Genomic DNA, 20,358 nt, shown 5'->3' on the forward strand with positions numbered 1-20,358 from the left:
AATTTTGTTTTTTTTTTCAGCGGAGAGGGACCTTGCATCTGTGGCTCATTCTCCACTCACAGCTGTGACATGGACTCAGTGGAGGTGTCAAAAGCTAGACCACAGGCCGTGCCACCAGAGAAGACAACACTGGATCTCTAGCCCTTTTTGACACCAGTGATGTCTCCCCACGAGCTCTTTCAGCCAAATTCCAATTGTATTAGGCAAGTATAACCTTTTTTTCTACTTTTGTTGTATGGGCTGATCTGAAGATACAATAGGGTATACTGTACATTATATATAAATATATATATATATATATATATATATACACACACACCTGTATACAAACTATAAATCAGTATAGTAGTATTAAGGTCATAATGTACACCACTCCTCATCTACTGAACAGTGCCACTAAACTTGCCATTGTTCGCTATCACTTTTACTGTGTCAGAAAACTTTTGGAAGTCAGTGGCATACAGTAAGGCTTAAAGGGGTATTACAGCGTTGACAAAAAAAATACAAAGATTCCTGGGACAATGGGAAAAAGGAAAAAAAAAACTGTACTTACCTACCCCTGGTCCCCCCGCAGGTCTCACTGAAGCTCCCATTTCGACTGCTTAAATGGGCACTCTCATTAACCACTTAAGGACGCAGCTCATTTTCACCTTAAGGATGCAGCCCTTTTTTGCAAATCTGACCACTGTAACTTTAAGTATTAATAACTCTGGGATGCTTTTACTTTTCATTCTGATTCTGAGACTGTTTTTTCGTGACATATTCTACTTTATGTTAGTGGTACATTTTCGTCGATACTTGCATCATGTATTGGTGAAAAATTCCCAAATTTTATGAAAAATTTAAAATGTTGCATTTTTTTCACTTTGAAACTCTCTGCTTATAAGGAAAATGGACATCCCATTTCAGTTTTTGGGGGGCAGTTAGGTTCTATTACCTGACTCAGTATGTTTCCAACCAGTGTGACTCCAGCTGTTGCAAAACTACAACCCCCAGCATGTACTGATCGCCGAAGGGCACGCAGGGAGATGTAGTTATACAACAGCTGGAGGTATGCAACTACAACTCCCAGCATGGTGAGACAGCCTTTTGCTGTTTGTGCATGCTGGGAGTTGTAGTTTTGCAAGATATAGAGGGCCACGGTTTAGAAACCACCGCACAGTGATCTCCAAACTGTGGCCCTCAAGAGGTTGCAAAACTACAAATCCCAGCATGCCAAGACAGCAAACTGTTGTGTGGGCATGCTGGGAGTTGTAGTTTTGCAAGATCTAGAGGGCCACAGTTTAGAGACCACTGAACAGTGATCTCCAAACTGTACCCCTCTAAGTCTTGCAAGACTACAAATCCCAGCATGCCCAAACGGCTGTTGGGGCATGCTGGGAGTTGTAGTTTTGCAACAACTGGAGGGCTACAGTTTTGAGACCACTGTATAGTGGTCTCAAAACTGTAGCCCTCCAGATGTTGCTAGGCAACTACTCACCGTCCTGCGTCCTGAAGAGTTTAAAAATTTTTGGTAATAAAAAATATTTTTAATATACTTTATAAAAAAAAGTTTTCTGTTTTATTTGTGTTTAAAAAAAGCTGCCACTAGGTGTCTCCCTACTTGCCCAGAGCACATTTTTTTCCCCATCTTTCTAACAGACTTTGGACTTCTGCTGGCCCGGCAGAAGTCCAAACACAAGAAATGCGGTCTGGGGTGCTGAGGGGTGTGTGTCCAGCCTTATCCAACCATAGCTCATCTCACACTTAACTGCCGTTTGCTGTGTGTAGCAGAGTAAGGGAGGAAGTTCTCCCCTGTATGGCTCCAGATGATGTCACGTCTGCTGGGTAACGCCCCTTCCCAGTCTGTGAATCTGAACCTGAGGCTGAGCAGAAAATACAGAGCAATATCAAGGTAGATAACTAAAAAATAATTAAAAAAAATAAAGGTAGGGGGTGGTTTATCATGAAGGGGCAGTGAACTGGGAGGATTATATAATTTATCAAGTTAATGAGAGCTACTCTTTAAGGTCCTTTGCAGCTCCTGTCTTCTGCCTGCTTCCCCGACAAGCTCAGAGCATGACTCCTCTCATCTTGGAAGCAGGCAGACAACAGGAGCAGCGGGGGACCTAAAGCAGTTGAATTGGGAGCAGTCGATGACCAGAGGCAGAAAAAACAGGGGCTGAAGTGAGACCTGTGAGGGAATGGGTTAAGAAATAAAGTATTCTTTTCTATGGTGCCAGCTATCAATTAATTTTTTTTCATGTGCCGTGGCAATATTTTTAGGCCCATGTCGAAGTGCTGCAGAGCTTGAAACAGCTGTCATCCCAGTGAACTGCTTGTCACTCTGCTTGACTCTCCCTCTGTTTGCATGTATGTTTTGCAAATAAAGAAATCAGAAGACATCCGGTGAGTGCTCCATTATTTTTGCTTATTGCATGCTGAATATCTGTTGATCCTCTTGGTGTCACACCAAGGTTGGTCTTAGTGGGCATATATGGCTGGGACTGTGGTGCCATCCATGTTCAGCTATTTACTGAGTTGAGCGTGCAGTAGTGCCAGAAGCTTTTGTTCTCCACTTGCTGGATTATGCAGACAATTGTTTACTGCATCAATATGATGCCAATGAATGGACATCACTTATAAATGTATACCCAAGAGAAATATAAAAATATCTTGTCATGCTCATCACAATGGTTGACATAATAGAGATGCTAGGCATGTATTCTGGATATGACCTAAAGCACATTACACAATAATACTAATGATATTTAATCAACAACAGTTCACACTCTGAAATAAAAAGCAACCAATGAGACAAGATAAATGCTTTGGACTACTTCACATATGGATCAATGGGCACTTGTCTACATCCTTAGTTCTATTACTTTTCAGAAGTGTATTGTGCCCAGCGCATTCCAATTACAGAGCTGCTGCCTTTCCTCATTTGAACTCTCGTAAGTTGTCAGCTTCCAGATCCAAATAAAGAGATACAGCCCAATGTCTACAAGACTCACCATATAAACAGGCAGTTAGGCCATGATAGGCATAAAATCATCATTACTCAGCCCAACATGTCTGTATGTAGATGGAGGATGTGCAGCCCACAATGATGACATTAAAGCGCTACATGAACGATACAGTGATTGTCTGTGCAGCCCTTCTGTATGATCATTGAGCCATGCGAAGGCTCCTTAAATAAATGCCACTCTGCTAGATCAGCGCTTGTTTACAGGTGTGGGTCGGCCGGACTTAAATAAAAAAAATAAAAATGTTTAAAAAGTTAACACTTCCCTCAATTCACTTCTTCTTCTGCAAACTTTTAGTGTTCCCAGGTGGAAGTGCTGCGGTGATGTTGTACACATTTGATTTGACGCAGCAGCCAAGCACTGTCCTTAATGTTCCTGTTAAGAGCTGCCAAAAAATAGACTGGGCACAGCTATCGTGGCACCATTATGAATGGCCATAGACTTGGAATTCTATTCCACGTTTTGCTGTTCTATTTAAATTGGGACACAGGGCCATCTTTATTGTGATCAGTGGGGTTCCAAGCAATCAGGCATAACCTATAGAGTGTTTTGCTGTGTATCCTATCCAATGTGGTTAAACTCCTGTAATGTTGCCAAACCCACAGATTTTGGTTTGACCGGCAATGTGTATGGGGACCTACATGGCAGATATAATAGAAAAGATGGCTCAGGCAGGTGGATTTTCCTTTTGTTTTTAGGGAAGATACTGTAGACCACCACTAGAGAGGTTTGGCTTTGTCCTCACTTCTTATTCACAACAAATACATGCGTGTGCAAGAATATCTAGAGCTGTCCACTAACAAGCATTTTGCCATTTTGACCGGCTTGTGTCACAAAGCTTTTGTTTGTTAACCCTTTGTAACCTCCCAGGCTACTACAGGATGAGAAACATGGTGCTCTTGGTGTATAGAGCTGAGCTTTCTTTTTGCGAGATAAACTACACAAAACAATGTAACAAGTAACTACAGATTTCACAATAAACAATGTTTGTGCATATCCACAAAAGTAAGTATTGTTTACATTGAGAGAGAGATCACATTGTTCTGGCCTAAGAACAAATATTTACAGTCATGACCCTGGAGTCCTTACACATATAGGGGCATATTTATTAAAGGAGAACTGCAGCGCAACACTTTTCACTTCTCCTGAGCGGCAAAAACAAAACAAAACAAAAAAAACATTCCTACATTCTCCCGTTGCGACAATATCGGCGTCCCGTTCCTCCGATGCTGCTCAGCTTCCACTGACTGCAGTGTGATGATCCGAGCCCAAAAAGTAAAAGGAACGGGACGCCAGTATCGGCGCAACGGGGGAACGTAGGAAGGTGAGTTAAAGTTAGTTTTTTAAATTTTTTGCAGCCAGCCCAGGCACAGGGGAAGTGAAAAGTGTTGCGCCACAGTTCTCCTTTAATTTATTGTTTAAAATGTGTCATGATAATTGTCCCTAAAAGGGAATACTTATAAAACAGACGCATGCTTTCATGCATGCTCTCACACAAGGGATGCACTTAAAGGAGATATCCAGTGGTGAAAAACGTATCCCCTACCCTAAGGATAGGGGATAAGTTTCAGATCGCGGGGGGTCTAACCGCTGGGGCACCCCGCAATCTCCTGTACGGGGCCCCCACAGCCCGCGGGAAGGGGGCGTGTTGACCACCGCCCGAAGCGGCGGCTGACACGCCCCCTCAATACAACTATATGGCAGAGCCAGAGCGCTGCCTTCGGCAATCTCCGGCTCTGCCATAGAGTTGTATTGAGGGGGCGTGTACAGAGAGATTGCGGGGGGGCCCCAGTGGTCGGACCCCCGCGATCTGAAACGTATCCCCTATCCTTAGGATAGCGGATCGGTTTTTCACCACTGGACTACCCCTTTAAATGCTAAATAAATTTGTCATGCTAGATAATAAGCCATACACAAGTAACACACCATCCACAACTAACAAGCAATACACTTTTTAAATGATAACTTTGTAAGTGCCTAAGGGTAAGGACACAAGTAACCGCTGTCACGATGCCGGCTGGCAGGAGGTGGATCCTCTGTGCCAGAGAGGGATTGGCGTGGACCGTGCTAGTGGACCGGTTCTAAGTCACTACTGGTTTTCACCAGAGCCCGCCGCAAAGCGGGATGGTCTTGCTGCGGCGGTAGTGACCAGGTCGTATCCACTAGCAACGGTTCAACCTCTCTGACTGCTGAAGATAGGCGCGGTACAAGGGAGTAGACAGAAGCAAGGTCGGACGTAGCAGAAGGTCGGGGCAGGCAGCAAGGATCGTAGTCAGGGGCAACGGCAGGAGGTCTGGAACACAGGCTAGGAACACACAAGGAAACGCTTTCACTGGCACAATGGCAACAAGATCCGGCGAGGGAGTGCAGGGGAAGTGAGGTATACATAGGGAGTGCACAGGTGAACACACTAATTAGAACCACTTGCGCCAATCAGCGGCGCAGTGGCCCTTTAAATCGCAGAGACCCGGCGCGCGCGCGCCCTAGGGAGCGGGGTCGCGCGCGCCGGGACAGGACCGACGGAGAGCGAGTCAGGTACGGGAGCCGGGGTGCGCATCGCGAGCGGGCGCCACCCGCATCGCGAATCGCATCCCGGCTGGAGGCGGTATCGCAGCGCACCGGGTCAGTGGATCTGACCGGAGCGCTGCAGTAGCGAGAGTGTAGCGAGCGCTCCGGGGAGGAGCGGGGACCCGGAGCGCTCGGCGTAACAGTACCCCCCCCCCTTGGGTCTCCCCCTCTTCTTAGAGCCTGAGAACCTGAGGAGCAGACTTTTGTCTAGGATATTGTCCTCAGGTTCCCAGGATCTCTCTTCAGGACCACAACCCTCCCAATCGACCAAAAAAAAAGTTTTCCCTCTGACCTTCTTGGAGGCCAGTATCTCCTTTACGGAGAAGATGTCCGAGGAGCCGGAAACAGGAGTGGGAGAAACAAGTTTGGGAGAGAAACGGTTGATGATGAGTGGTTTAAGAAGAGAAACGTGAAAGGCATTAGGAATACGAAGAGAAGGAGGAAGAAGAAGTTTGTAAGAGACAGGATTAATCTGGCACAAAATTTTGAAAGGACCAAGATAGCGTGGTCCCAATTTGTAGCTAGGGACACGGAAGCGGACATATTTAGCGGAGAGCCATACCTTGTCTCCAGGAGAAAAAATGGGGGGAGCTCTTCTTTTCTTATCAGCAAACTTCTTCATGCGTGATGAAGCCTGTAAGAGAGAATTTTGGGTCTCTTTCCATATGGTGGAAAGATCACGAGATATTTCATCCACAGCGGGCAAACCAGAGGGCAAGGGAGTAGGGAGGGGGGGAAGAGGGTGACGGCCGTACACCACGAAAAATGGGGATTTGGAGGAAGATTCAGAGACTCTGAAGTTATACGAGAATTCGGCCCATGGTAGAAGATCTGCCCAGTCATCCTGGCGGGAGGAAACAAAATGCCGTAAATAATCACCCAGGACCTGGTTAATTCTTTCTACTTGCCCATTGGATTGAGGATGATAGGCAGAAGAAAAGTTTAATTTAATCTTGAGTTGTTTACAGAGAGCCCTCCAGAATTTTGACACGAATTGGACGCCTCTGTCCGAGACGATCTGCGTGGGCAACCCGTGAAGACGAAAAATGTGTACAAAAAATTGTTTTGCCAACTGAGGCGCTGAAGGAAGACCAGGAAGAGGGATGAAATGTGCCATCTTGGAGAATCGATCAACGACCACCTAAACAACAGTGTTGCCACGGGATGGGGGTAAGTCTGTAATAAAGTCCATACCAATCAGAGACCAAGGCTGTTCGGGGACAGGCAGAGGATGAAGAAGACCAGCGGGCTTCTGGCGAGGAGTCTTATCCCGGGCACAGACAGTGCAGGCTCGCACAAAATCCACAACATCCGTCTCCAGAGTCGGCCACCAATAGAAACGAGAGATGAGTTGCACGGATTTCTTGATGCCCGCATGACCTGCGAGATGGGAGGAGTGACCCCATTTGAGGATTCCGAGGCGTTGGCGTGGAGAGACGAAGGTCTTCCCTGGAGGAGTTTGCCTGATGGAGGCTGGAGAAGTGGAGATCAGGCAGTCAGGAGGAATGATGTGTTGCGGAGAGAGCTCTACTTCCGAGGCATCCGAGGAATGAGAGAGAGCATCGGCCCTAATGTTCTTATCGGCAGGCCGAAAGTGAATTTCAAAATTAAATCGGGCAAAGAACAGAGACCACCTGGCCTGGCGAGGATTAAGCCGTTGGGCAGACTGGATATAGGAGAGGTTCTTGTGATTGGTGTAAATAATAACTGGAAATCTTGATCCCTCCAGCAGATGCCTCCATTCCTCCAGTGCTAATTTAATGGCTAGTAGCTCTCGATCCCCGATGGAGTAGTTCCTCTCCGCCGGAGATAAGGTCCTAGAAAAAAAACCACAAGTAACAGCATGCCCGGAAGAATTTTTTTGTAGAAGGACCGCTCCAGCTCCTACTGAGGAGGCATCAACCTCCAATAGGAAGGGTTTAGATGGGTCAGGTCTGGAGAGCACGGGAGCCGAAGAAAAGGCAGACTTGAGCTGTTTAAAGGCGTCTTCCGCTTGAGGAGGCCATGACTTAGGATTGGCATTCTTTTTGGTTAAAGCCACGATAGGAGCCACAATGGTAGAAAAATGTGGAATAAATTGTCTGTAATAATTGGCGAACCCCAAAAAACGTTGGATAGCACGGAGTCCGGAGGGGCGTGGCCAATCTAAGACGGCAGAGAGTTTGTCTGGATCCATTTGTAGTCCCTGGCCAGAGACCAAGTATCCTAGGAAAGGAAGAGATTGACATTCAAACAGACATTTCTCCATTTTGGCATAAAGTTGATTGTCACGAAGTCTCTGAAGAACCATGCGGACATGCTGGCGGTGTTCTTCTAGGTTGGCAGAAAAAATCAGGATATCGTCCAGATACACAACAACACAGGAATATAAGAGATCACGAAAAATTTCATTAACAAAGTCTTGGAAGACGGCAGGGGCGTTGCACAGGCCAAAGGGCATGACCAGATACTCAAAGTGTCCATCTCTAGTGTTAAATGCCGTTTTCCATTCATCCCCCTCTCTGATGCGGATGAGATTATAAGCACCTCTTAAGTCCAGTTTGGTAAAGATGTGGGCACCTTGGAGGCGATCAAAGAGTTCAGAGATGAGAGGTAGGGGGTAGCGGTTCTTTACCGTGATTTTATTAAGACCGCGGTAGTCAATGCAAGGACGTAGGGAGCCATCTTTTTTGGACACAAAGAAAAATCCGGCTCCGGCAGGAGAGGAGGATTTGCGGATAAAGCCCTTTTTTAAATTTTCCTGGATGTACTCAGACATAGCAAGAGTCTCTGGGGCAGAGAGAGGATAAATTCTGCCCCGGGGTGGAGTAGTGCACGGGAGGAGGTCAATAGGACAGTCATAAGGCCTGTGAGGAGGTAGAGTCTCAGCTTGTTTTTTGCAAAAAACATCCGCAAAGTCCATATAGGCCTTAGGGAGACCGGTTACAGGGGGAACCACAGGGTCACGGCAAGGAGAACTGGGAACCGGTTTAAGGCAGTCCTTGAAACAAGAGGAACCCCAACTCTTGATCTCCCCAGTGGACCAATCCAGGGTTGGGGAATGGTGTTGAAGCCAGGGTAGTCCGAGGAGAATTTCGGAAGTGCAATTGGGGAGGACCAAAAACTCAATTTTCTCGTGATGAGGTCCGATGCACATTAGGAGGGGCTCCGTGCGGAAACGTATGGTACAGTCCAATCTTTCTGTCACGATGCCGGCTGGCAGGTAGTGGATCCTCTGTGCCAGAGAGGGATTGGCGTGGACCGTGCTAGTGGATCGGTTCTAAGTCACTACTGGTTTTCACCAGAGCCCGCCGCAAAGCGGGATGGTCTTGCTGCGGCGGTAGTGACCAGGTCGTATCAACTAGCAACGGCTCAACCTCTCTGGCTGCTGAAGATAGGCGCGGTACAAGGGAGTAGACAGAAGCAAGGTCGGACGTAGCAGAAGGTCGGGGCAGGCAGCAAGGATCGTAGTCAGGGGCAACGGCAGGAGGTCTGGAACACAGGCTAGGAACATACAAGGAAACGCTTTCACTGGCACGATGGCAACAAGATCCGGCAAGGAAGTGCAGGGGAAGTGAGGTGATATAGGGAAGTGCACAGGTGATAACACTAATTGGAACCACTGCGCCAATCAGCGGCGCAGTGGCCCTCTAAATCGCAAAGACCCGGCGCGCGCGCGCCCTAGGGAGCGGGGCCGCGTGCGCCGGGACAGGACTGACGGAGAGCGAGTCAGGTACGGGAGCCGGGGTGCGCATCGCGAGCGGGCGCTACCCGCATCGCGAATCGCATCCCGGCTGGAGGCGGTATCGCAGCGCCCCGGGTCAGTGGATCTGACCGGAGCGCTGCAGTGAGGAGAGTGTAGCGAGCGCTCCTGGGATCTCCCCAGTGGACCAATCCAGGGTTGGGGAGTGAAGTTGAAGCCAGGGAAGTCCAAGGAGAATTTCAGAAGTGCAATTGGGAAGGACCAAAAGTTCAATCCTCTCGTGATGAGGTCCGATGTGCATTAGAAGGGGCTCCGTGCGGAAACGTATGGTACAGTCCAATCTTTCATTGTTTACACAATTGATGTAGAGGGGTCTGGCGAGACTGGTCACCGGGATGTTGAACCTGTTGACGAGAGAGGCCAAAATAAAATTTCCTGCAGATCCGGAATCCAAGAAGGCCACAGCAGAGAAGGAGAAGGCAGATGCAGACATCCGCACAGGCACAGTAAGACGTGGAGAAGCAGAGTAGACATCAAGGACTGTCTCACCTTTGTGCGGAGTCAGCGTACGTCTTTCCAGGCGGGGAGGACGGATAGGACAATCCTTCAGGAAGTGTTCGGTACTAGCACAGTACAGGCAGAGATTCTCCATGCGGCGTCGTGTCCTCTCTTGAGGTGTCAGGCGAGACCGGTCGACCTGCATAGCCTCCACGGCGGGAGGCACAGGAACAGATTGCAGGGGACCAGAGGAGAGAGGAGCCGGGGAGAAGAAACGCCTCGTGCGAACAGAGTCCATATCCTGGCGGAGCTCCTGACGCCTTTCGGAAAAACGCATGTCAATGCGAGTGGCTAGGTGAATGAGTTCATGTAGATTAGCAGGGATTTCTCGTGCGGCCAGAACATCTTTAATGTTGCTGGATAGGCCTTTTTTAAAGGTCGCGCAGAGGGCCTCATTATTCCAGGATAATTCTGAAGCAAGAGTACGGAATTGTACGGCATACTCGCCAACGGAAGAATTACCCTGGACCAGGTTCAACAGGGCAGTCTCAGCAGAAGAGGCTCGGGCAGGTTCCTCAAAGACACTTCGAATTTCCGAGAAGAAGGAGTGTACAGAGGCAGTGACGGGGTCATTGCGGTCCCAGAGCGGTGTGGCCCAAGACAGGGCTTTTCCAGACAGAAGGCTGACTACGAAAGCCACCTTAGACCTTTCAGTGGGAAACTGGTCCGACATCATCTCCAGGTGCAGGGAACATTGGGAAAGAAAGCCACGGCAAAACTTAGAGTCCCCATCAAATTTATCCGGCAAGGATAGTCGTAGACCAGAAGCGGCCACTCGCTGCGGAGGAGATGCAGGAGCTGGCAGAGGAGATGATTGCTGAAGCTGTGGTAGTAACTGCTGAAGCATAACGGTCAGTTGAGACAGCTGTTGGCCTTGTTGCGCTATCTGTTGCGACTGCTGGGCGACCACCGTGGTGAGGTCAGCGACAACTGGCAGAGGAACTTCAGCGGGATCCATGGCCGGATCTACTGTCACGATGCCGGCTGGCAGGTAGTGGATCCTCTGTGCCAGAGAGGGATTGGCGTGGACCGTGCTAGTGGATCGGTTCTAAGTCACTACTGGTTTTCACCAGAGCCCGCCGCAAAGCGGGATGGTCTTGCTGCGGCGGTAGTGACCAGGTCGTATCCACTAGCAACGGCTCAACCTCTCTGGCTGCTGAAGATAGGCGCGGTACAAGGGAGTAGACAGAAGCAAGGTCGGACGTAGCAGAAGGTCGGGGCAGGCAGCAAGGATCGTAGTCAGGGGCAACGGCAGGAGGTCTGGAACACAGGCTAGGAACATACAAGGAAACGCTTTCACTGGCACGATGGCAACAAGATCCGGCAAGGAAGTGCAGGGGAAGTGAGGTGATATAGGGAAGTGCACAGGTGATAACACTAATTGGAACCACTGCGCCAATCAGCGGCGCAGTGGCCCTTTAAATCGCAAAGACCCGGCGCGCGCGCGCCCTAGGGAGCGGGGCCGCGCGCGCCGGGACAGGACTGACGGAGAGCGAGTCAGGTACGGGAGCCGGGGTGCGCATCGCGAGCGGGCGCTACCCGCATCGCGAATCGCATCCCGGCTGGAGGCGGTATCGCAGCGCCCCGGGTCAGTGGATCTGACCGGAGCGCTGCAGTGAGGAGAGTGTAGCGAGCGCTCCGGGGAGGAGCGGGGACCCGGAGCGCTTGGCGTAACACTTTCATTGTTAACACAATTGATGTAGAGGGGTCTGGCGAGACTGGTCACCGGGATGTTGAACCTGTTGATGAGAGAGGCCAAAATAAAGTTTCCTGCAGATCCGGAATCCAAGAAGGCCATAGTAGAGAAGGAGAAGGTAGATGCAGATATCCGCACAGGCACAGTAAGACGTGGAGAAGCAGAGTAGACATCAAGGACTGTCTCACTTTTGTGCGGAGTCTGCGTGCGTCTTTCCAGGCGGGGAGGACGGATAGGACAATCCTTCAGGAAGTGTTCGGTACCGGCACAGTACAGGCAGAGATTCTCCATGCGGCGTCGTGTCCTCTCTTGAGGTGTCAGGCGAGACCGGTCGACCTGCATAGCCCTTTCCACGGCGGGAGGCACAGGAACGGATTGCAGGGGACCAGAGGAGAGAGGAGCCGGGGAGAAAAAACGCCTCGTGCGAACAAAGTCCATATCCTGGCGGAGCTCCTGACGCCTTTCGGAAAAACGCATGTCAATGCGAGTGGCTAGATGAATGAGTTCATGTAGGTTAGCAGGGATTTCTCGTGCGGCCAGAACATCTTTAATGTTGCTGGATAGGCCTTTTTTAAAGGTCGCGCAGAGGGCCTCATTATTCCAGGATAGTTCAGAAGCAAGAGTACGGAATTGTACGGCGTACTCGCCAACGGAAGAATTACCCTGGACCAGGTTCAACAGGGCAGTCTCAGCAGAAGAGGCTCGGGCAGGTTCCTCAAAGACACTTCGAATTTCCGAGAAGAAGGAGTGTACAGAGGCAGTGACGGGGTCATTGCGGTCCCAGAGCGGTGTGGCCCATGACAGAGCTTTTCCAGACAGAAGGCTGACTACGAAAGCCACCTTAGACCTTTCAGTAGGAAACTGGTCCGACATCATCTCCAAGTGCAGGGAACATTGAGAAAGAAAGCCACGGCAAAATTTAGAGTCCCCATCAAATTTATCCGGCAAGGATAGTCGTAGGCCTGAAGCGGCCACTCGCTGCGGAGGAGGTGCAGGAGCTGGCGGAGGAGATGATTGCTGAAGCTGTGGTAGTAGCTGCTGTAGCATCACGGTCAGTTGAGACAGCTGGTGGCCTTGTTGCGCTATCTGTTGTGACTGCTGGGCGACCACCGTGGTGAGGTCGGCGACAACTGGCAGAGGGACTTCAGCGGGATCCATGGCCGGATCTACTGTCACGATGCCGGCTGGCAGGAGGTGGATCCTCTGTGCCAGAGAGGGATTGGCGTGGACCGTGCTAGTGGACCGGTTCTAAGTCACTACTGGTTTTCACCAGAGCCCGCCGCAAAGCGGGATGGTCTTGCTGCGGCGGTAGTGACCAGGTCGTATCCACTAGCAACGGCTCAACCTCTCTGACTGCTGAAGATAGGCGCGGTACAAGGGAGTAGACAGAAGCAAGGTCGGACGTAGCAGAAGGTCGGGGCAGGCAGCAAGGATCGTAGTCAGGGGCAACGGCAGGAGGTCTGGAACACAGGCTAGGAACACACAAGGAAACGCTTTCACTGGCACAATGGCAACAAGATCCGGCGAGGGAGTGCAGGGGAAGTGAGGTATACATAGGGAGTGCACAGGTGAACACACTAATTAGAACCACTTGCGCCAATCAGCGGCGCAGTGGCCCTTTAAATCGCAGAGACCCGGCGCGCGCGCGCCCTAGGGAGCGGGGCCGCGCGCGCCGGGACAGGACCGACGGAGAGCGAGTCAGGTACGGGAGCCGGGGTGCGCATCGCGAGCGGGCGCCACCCGCATCGCGAATCGCATCCCGGCTGGAGGCGGTATCGCAGCGCACCGGGTCAGTGGATCTGACCGGAGCGCTGCAGTAGCGAGAGTGTAGCGAGCGCTCCGGGGAGGAGCGGGGACCCGGAGCGCTCGGCGTAACAACCGCTTTAGTTTGGCCAAGTAAAACTGTTGTATGTTACTATGGAGGAGCAGCTGGTTCCCTGTCCTACCTATCATTTTTATATAGGCATTGGATTATAGTGCCCACCTTTACCAGGCTGTACAGTTAAGGCTAAAGGCTGCAAGAGGCACTAAGTGGGCTATTATACTATACTACTATGCTATTGTATGGGGCACTAATGGCAACACTATTATAGTGGATTAATACATAGCATATTTTTATGCCATGGTTTTAGCCACAGTGAATCTACTGCAAAATTTAGCAAGTCTAGGATAAACACAGGTGGACTTTGCAAAACTTACAAAATCCACAGCAGAAAAAACACAATGGGGGGAGATTTATTAAAACTTGTGCAGAGGAAAAGTTGACCAGTTGCCCATAGTGACCAATCAGATTGCTTCTTTAATTGTTAAAAAGGCCTCTGAAAAATGAAAGAAGCAATCTGATTGGTTGCTATGGGCAACTGATCAACTTTTTCTCTGCACAAGTTTTGATAAATCTCCCCCAATGGACCTGATTTACAATGAAAAGAGGAGTGCAGGTTTCTTTGTGGCTTTTGATTCCTGACAAGTATTTTTTCATGGTATTTACAAATTTGATCCTACGTTTTGCTTATTTTTTATTTATTTTTTTACACATGCTTTGAGCTGTCTGGTTTTTCTAGAGGTCAAATCCCCCATTTTATGTGGGAACACAAAGTGTGTGACACCATTTGGGTCCAAAACCTGAGAAAAAACTGGATCACATTAGTGAATAACCCCCAATATGTGAGAGACCAAAAACATATGCTTTGCTTGGTGATACCCCTGATGCTTTATGATCCTTGCAGTGCTTCTGGGCACAGTAAACAGTTAAATGGTCACTGTCAGTTGCCTAAATGGAGGGAGGTGGGGATAGGTAGGAGAGTAAAAAAGTGGCTTGAGAAAGCCAGAGGCATAAAGGAAGACTGAATAGAGACTTTGAGCTCATAGTAAGTATTAGATGTAACCCTATTGATGAATTCACAACTTAGACTGCTCAACACTGCTCTATAATGTCCTCTATGATGTTGCTGCTTCTGAGGGTGTGCTATAGAGATATAGAGGAGTAGGATGTACAGTGTATGGGAGACATCATAGAGACGAGTCTCGACTCATTAAAATTACAGATGATGAACTATTGAAACTAGTGGACAGAAGGTTACCTGGAATGACAGATATGCTTCAACTGCAAAGGGTCACCATAAAGGGTCACTCCATTGATGTCTTTCCACATGGTCTCCATGGTTTGACATGGAGCAATGCAGCTCATGCTAGATGGCCAGGTTGCCTATGTAACCGTATGATGCCCAGCAAATTCCATGGAAGAGTCCTATTAATAAAAATAGAGCATGTGCACAGGCGTTGTACAGTTGCCTCAGCCACCTGACAGACCAACATGAGCTGTGTCTCTTCACGCCCAACTGTTGAGAGAATAAAGAACATCATCATTTAAATGACGCTTTTAAGCCTGCTCTATATGAACAACAGGTATTCCTATTATTTTAAGGGAATCTTTCAGCTCTATATCATGCTCAGAGCAACAGACATGGGATGAAAGAGAGATAAAACAAATTATGCCTATCTGTTTGTTGATGGCTGTTTGCAAAGTTATAAAATCATGTTTGCCTTCAAAGCTCAAGTGTTACATTATGCGCTTCGGCCACACACGCTGGCCGTGAGTGCATGGTCCCCTTACCTTCTGCTGCTGACGGGGCTGGGACTCGCATCGCGAGACGCACCCGCATTTGAGCCCCAGTCCGTCACTCTCTGGGTGTTGCTCCTGCCTCTCTGCTCCGGCATGAGTGTCCCCGTCCCCTAGGGCACGCGCATGCCAAAGCTTTAAGATTTAAAGGGCCAGTACGCTCATTAGTGTAATCCACCTGTGGCTCATTTATAAATTCCTCAACCCTCCTCATTTCCCTGCCAGATCTTTGTTGCCTTGTGCCTTTCAGAAAGCGTTCCTCAGTATTGCCTTGCCGTGTATCAGATCTCTTGCTCTTGTGACTTGACCTTGCTCCTCTGCCGCCTGCCTACTGAACTCCTGCTTCGCTTTGACTACGCTACTGTGCCGCCTGCCCTGACCTTCTGCTATCCAGACTACGAGCTGCCTTATCCCTCCTGTGCCTCTCATCTCCTCAGCCGCCTGTGTGGTTGAGCCGTGCCAGGGGTAGCGACCTGGGTGCCGCCTGCCGCAGCAAGTCCATCCTGCTTTGCGGCGGGCTCTGGTGAAAAACAACGGTATCTTAGACTACACTCCCTGATACGGTCCGAGTCATCTGCCACACAGGTCCAGCGGATCCACATCCACTGGGGTTCCTGTCTTCAGAAACGTGAGTGTTACATCAAGGGTCATATAGGCCAGGCTAAGCTGCAGCATGCACGCTTCCTCCCTCCTCCACCGCTTTCTGAGCTGCATAAATGATGAACAGGGGCTTAGTGCTGGAAGCTAAGCAAGGAGGGGTGGGAAAGAGGGAAGGGTTCTTAGAAGGAAAATAGGATTTTGTAAAGTTTGTAAACAGCCATCAACTAGGAAAGGTATAATTTGTTTTATCTCCATATCACCTATTTGCCCATGTCTGCAGTTCCGAGCATGATATAGAGATGATGACAGATTTCCTTTAATGTGTACCTGTCAGGTCCCACAAAAAATAATATTACTCAGTACCTAATCCTGACCATGTACATCTAATTTTTATGCCTCTATCACCTATATGTATTATAAAAATACCTCTTTTCATTAGCTCACAGTGTTAGAAATCCTCTCAGGGGAGGGGGGCATGTCCCTCCTTGTGGGGGTGGGAGGTGATTGGTGTGTCTGCTCATGTAGCCTTGTTTATGAGTCATCTCTTGTCCATGACTCATGGACAAGCCTGATGCTGCTGCAGGACTGTTTAGTGTCCCAGTAGGCATGGGGCCCCCTAGTGGTGGGATTTTCAGGAGCTGTTTTCTTTATTAAATATTCAAAACATTTTAAACAATCATAATTCAAAAGGTCTTTAATTTTAATCAGTAACAACATATAAAAAGTTGCTAGATTTGACAGTGCCCCTTTAAATTCCAGCATTACACATTTACAGCGCATGTTGAAGAAAGCTGCCAGAGTGATCAGGCAGCTGAATGCTGAGTTTCCGGCTATTGGAGACTGCTGAGCAGACAAAAGGGTATTCTTCCGCTTATGCCTATCATAAAACTCTACAAATGACTCAAGATGACTGCCTACCTTCTCACTCAACAATAACCTCATCCGAGGTGGATTGCCCGACATCCACACCGGTAGAACCAGGTAACCCCTCCAGTGACCCCTTGTATGAAGGGAACAATGGAACCATAGCAGCATCCAATAACTCCAACAAGAGAAGAACAAAGAAAACCAACAAGGGGAATCCAACCCTGAATTTTATTTCTACTTACTCTGGAGGCCACAGATTGGTGCAGCAAATCATAAAAAAGCATTGGAATGTTCTGAGGTCTGATCCCCATCTAAGAGGACTAATCCCCGAAAAAACGGGTTTTACATACCGCAGAGCTCCAACTCTGCGCAACATGATTGCCCCCAGCCGTGGGAAGAAGAAGTTGGTGTCCAACTTAGAACAGCAGAAAAAAGGCATCTCGAATATCATCCCCCAGAAGAACGGTGCCTTCAAATGTGGGCATCCGAGATGTTTGTGTTGTACCATCATCTGCCATAAACAATCAGCTGTCACTAGTACAGCGACAGGGGCCACCTTCCCTCTCAAATCTTATATGAATTGTCAATCCTCGCATATTATCTATTTGATCACCTGTATATGCAAAAAACAGTACATCGGACGACACAGCCCCTGCATCTACGTCTCAACCAATATAGGGCTAATATTAAAAAAGGATTTCTCCTATACAGCCTGTCTCGGCACATCAGTATTCATCATAAGGATGTTCAAAATCCAATTTCCATCATACAAATCGAACAAATCCAGGCTACCACCAATAACAGATCTGCTGTATTAAATAAAAAGGAAATGTTTTGGATTTATACCTTACAGACACTTAACCCTATGGGTCTTAATGAAGCGACAGAGGTGATATGTTGAAAATCTTGTTACTCACAGCCTCTGGGGACTTGTATTCCTAAATTACCTTTATCATGATAATTATATTGTCTTGAATTGAATGCATTGGACCTGTCTACGGTCCATCCTAGTGGATTATATATCCAAATTATGTATGTAAGGGGGCTTTGCAACGGTCTCTTTTTGTGCGGCTGTGTCTGGCGCCCCTCATCCGGGGATTGGCCTGGCGTCCAGCTGCTCAGCTTTGCGGCTGTCCATTTGTCTCTTGTCCCACACTATTGAGACTGCCGGTGTTTATAGGCATTCATTATCCCTGCCCGATCATATGTATGCCTTTCTAGACTTATTGGGCTAGAAGTTTTTATTTTCTATTATTAGAGTATATTAATGAGTTTTTTTTACTAATCTTTTATGTATGACATGCATCTATGACCTATATCCTGTATGAAAGTGTTTCTGAATATTACATTTGATTATATGATTTTCCGATTTTTGCTGGCTTTTTCCCGTATTTAAATCACAGCCCGTCCCACTAGTCCTCTAAGGATTGGACCTGAGGAAGAGGGGAGCGTGTCCCTTCGTAACGCGTAGTCCGAATTGATTCTGAATAAAGATGCCTTTACTTACCATCGGCTTTTGAACTCCATTCCTGCCACACGGGCGAGCGCCGCAACAGGATCGCTTCTTTTTCATCACTGAACACATTCTTCCGCTTTTGTTGTAAAGAACAGAAGCAGCACCTCTGCCTCTTTTGTTGATCTGCCTCTATTGGTCAAGGTAATCAAGTTATAGTAAGGCAGCTGCCCGGTACATCTAGATCCAGCTCAGGCTAGTTGTGGCAACTAGTGGGGGCTTATGTGTTAAAATGCCGGTTGTAGTCCCCCCGTGTCAGCCAATCGGTCCTCTTCTGATACAGTCTGCCTAGGCACACTATACTACTGTAGAAGAGATAGCACTATACAATGCTATGCTATGGTATAGCACTGAATAATGAAAACTATTTAGTGACTGCATGTAAAAGAACCCTATGGGGACTTAAACATTGTAAAATACATAATAAAAATGTTTTTAAAAAATATATAAAAAGTCTCTTCCTTAATAAAAGTTTAAATTACCCCCTTTATGCACTTTTACAAATATATATATATATATATATATATATATATATATATATATATATATCATAACTATTAAAATATGTTCATTATCCCTTAACAAAACAAATGCCAGAATTGTGCAGATTTTTGGTCACATCATATAGCAGAAAAAGCCATTAAAAAAATTAGAAGTGATCAAAAAGTCCCATCAAAACATCTGCAGATCACAGTGTGAAAAAATAAACCCTCAAACAGAACCATATATGTAAAAATAAAAAGGTTATAGGGGTCAGAATAGGGCGTTTTTAATTATTTGTTTAAAAAGTTAGAAATTTTTTACAAGTAGCAATAATAATTTAGCTACGTAAACATGGGTATCTTTTTAATCATATTGAGCTCACAGGATAAAAAGAACATATCAGTTTTACCGTGAAGTGGTACTGATTAAAAACGAAACCCTCCAAAAGTTGCAAAATTGCTGTATTTTTCAATTGTCCCCCCCAAAATATATATGTATATACAGTCATGGCCGTAAATGTTGGCACTCCTGAAATTTTTCTAGAAAATTAAGTATTTCTCACAGAAAAGGATTGCAGTAACACATGTTTTGCTATACACGTTTATTCCCTTTGTGTGTATTGGAACTAAACCAAAAAAGGAGGAAAAAAAGCAAATTGGACATAATGTCACACCAAACTCCAAAAATGGTCTGGACAAAATTATTGGCATCCTTTCAAAATTGTTGAAAAATAAGATTGTTTCAAGCATGTGATGCTCCTTTAGGCTAAGTTTCCACTTGGTTTTTTTCTGGCAGTTTTTGGAATACAGCCACTGCAGTTTTTGTGCAGAAGTGGATCCATAAGGGAGGAGAAGTGTAAATCCTTCCTTAATATGTCCTATTCCTTTTGAATACACTTCTGGCTTTGGCTCAAAATTGCAGTGGCAGTAATCCAAAAACTGCCAGAGAAAAAACCAAGTGGAAACTTAGCCTTAAACTCACCTGGGGCAAGGAACAGGTGTGGGCAATATAAAAATCACACCTGAAAGCAGATAAAAAGGAGAGAAGTTCATTTAGTCTTTGTATTGTGTGTCTGTGTGTGCGCCAAACTAAGCATGGACAACAGAAAGAGAAGAGAACTTGAGAACCAAAATTGTGCAAAAATATCAACAATTTCAAGATTACAAGTCCATCTCCAGAGATCTAGATTTGCCTTTGTCCACAGTGCGCAACATTATCAAGAGGTTTGCAACCCATGGCACTGTAGCTAATCTCCCTGGGCGTGGATGGAAGAGAAAAAATTGATGAAAGGTGTCAACGCAGGATAGTCCGGATGGTGGATAAGCAGCCCCAAACAAGTTCCAAAGATATTCAAGCTGTCCCGCAGGCTCAGGGAGCATCAGTGTCAGCGCAAACTATCCGTTGACATTTAAATGAAATGAAACGCTATGGCAGGAGAACAAGGAGGACTACATTTTGCCAAAATGTACTTGAGTATTGAGTTGAGTATGGTGGAGGTTCAATTATGTTTTGGGGTTATCTTGCTGCCTCTGGCATTGGGCGCCTTGAATGTGTGCAAGGCATCATGAAATCTGAGGATTATCATGGATTTTGGGTTGCATTGTACAGCCCATTGTCAGAAAGCTGGGTTTGGGTCCGAGATCTTGGGTCTTCCAGCAGGACAATGACCCCAAACATACATGAAAAATCACCCAGAAATGGATGGCAACAAAGCGCTGGAGAGTTCTGAAGTGGCCAGCAATGAGTCCAGATCTAAATCCCATT

General features: G+C 47.4%; 1 protein-coding gene and 1 long non-coding RNA gene across 2 annotated transcripts in view; both read left to right on the forward strand.

Annotated features, from left to right (window-relative positions):
* LOC130358717 (uncharacterized) overlaps nt 1-199 on the forward strand; it is a 40,866-nt gene extending 40,667 nt beyond the window's left edge. Inside the window, exon 4 of the long non-coding RNA XR_008889628.1 lies at nt 21-199. This is a non-coding gene — a long non-coding RNA (uncharacterized LOC130358717). The remainder of the gene's footprint in view (nt 1-20) is intronic.
* Nucleotides 200-2,276: 2,077 nt separating this feature from the next.
* The window catches only part of LOC130358714 (transmembrane protein 198), a 76,772-nt gene continuing 58,690 nt past the window's right edge, over nt 2,277-20,358 (forward strand). Inside the window, exon 1 of the mRNA XM_056562363.1 lies at nt 2,277-2,388. The gene's annotated coding sequence lies outside the window, so the exon portion shown is untranslated. The remainder of the gene's footprint in view (nt 2,389-20,358) is intronic.

This window comes from Hyla sarda, chromosome 2, assembly GCF_029499605.1.
Source record: "Hyla sarda isolate aHylSar1 chromosome 2, aHylSar1.hap1, whole genome shotgun sequence".
Classification (NCBI taxonomy): domain Eukaryota; kingdom Metazoa; phylum Chordata; class Amphibia; order Anura; family Hylidae; genus Hyla; species Hyla sarda.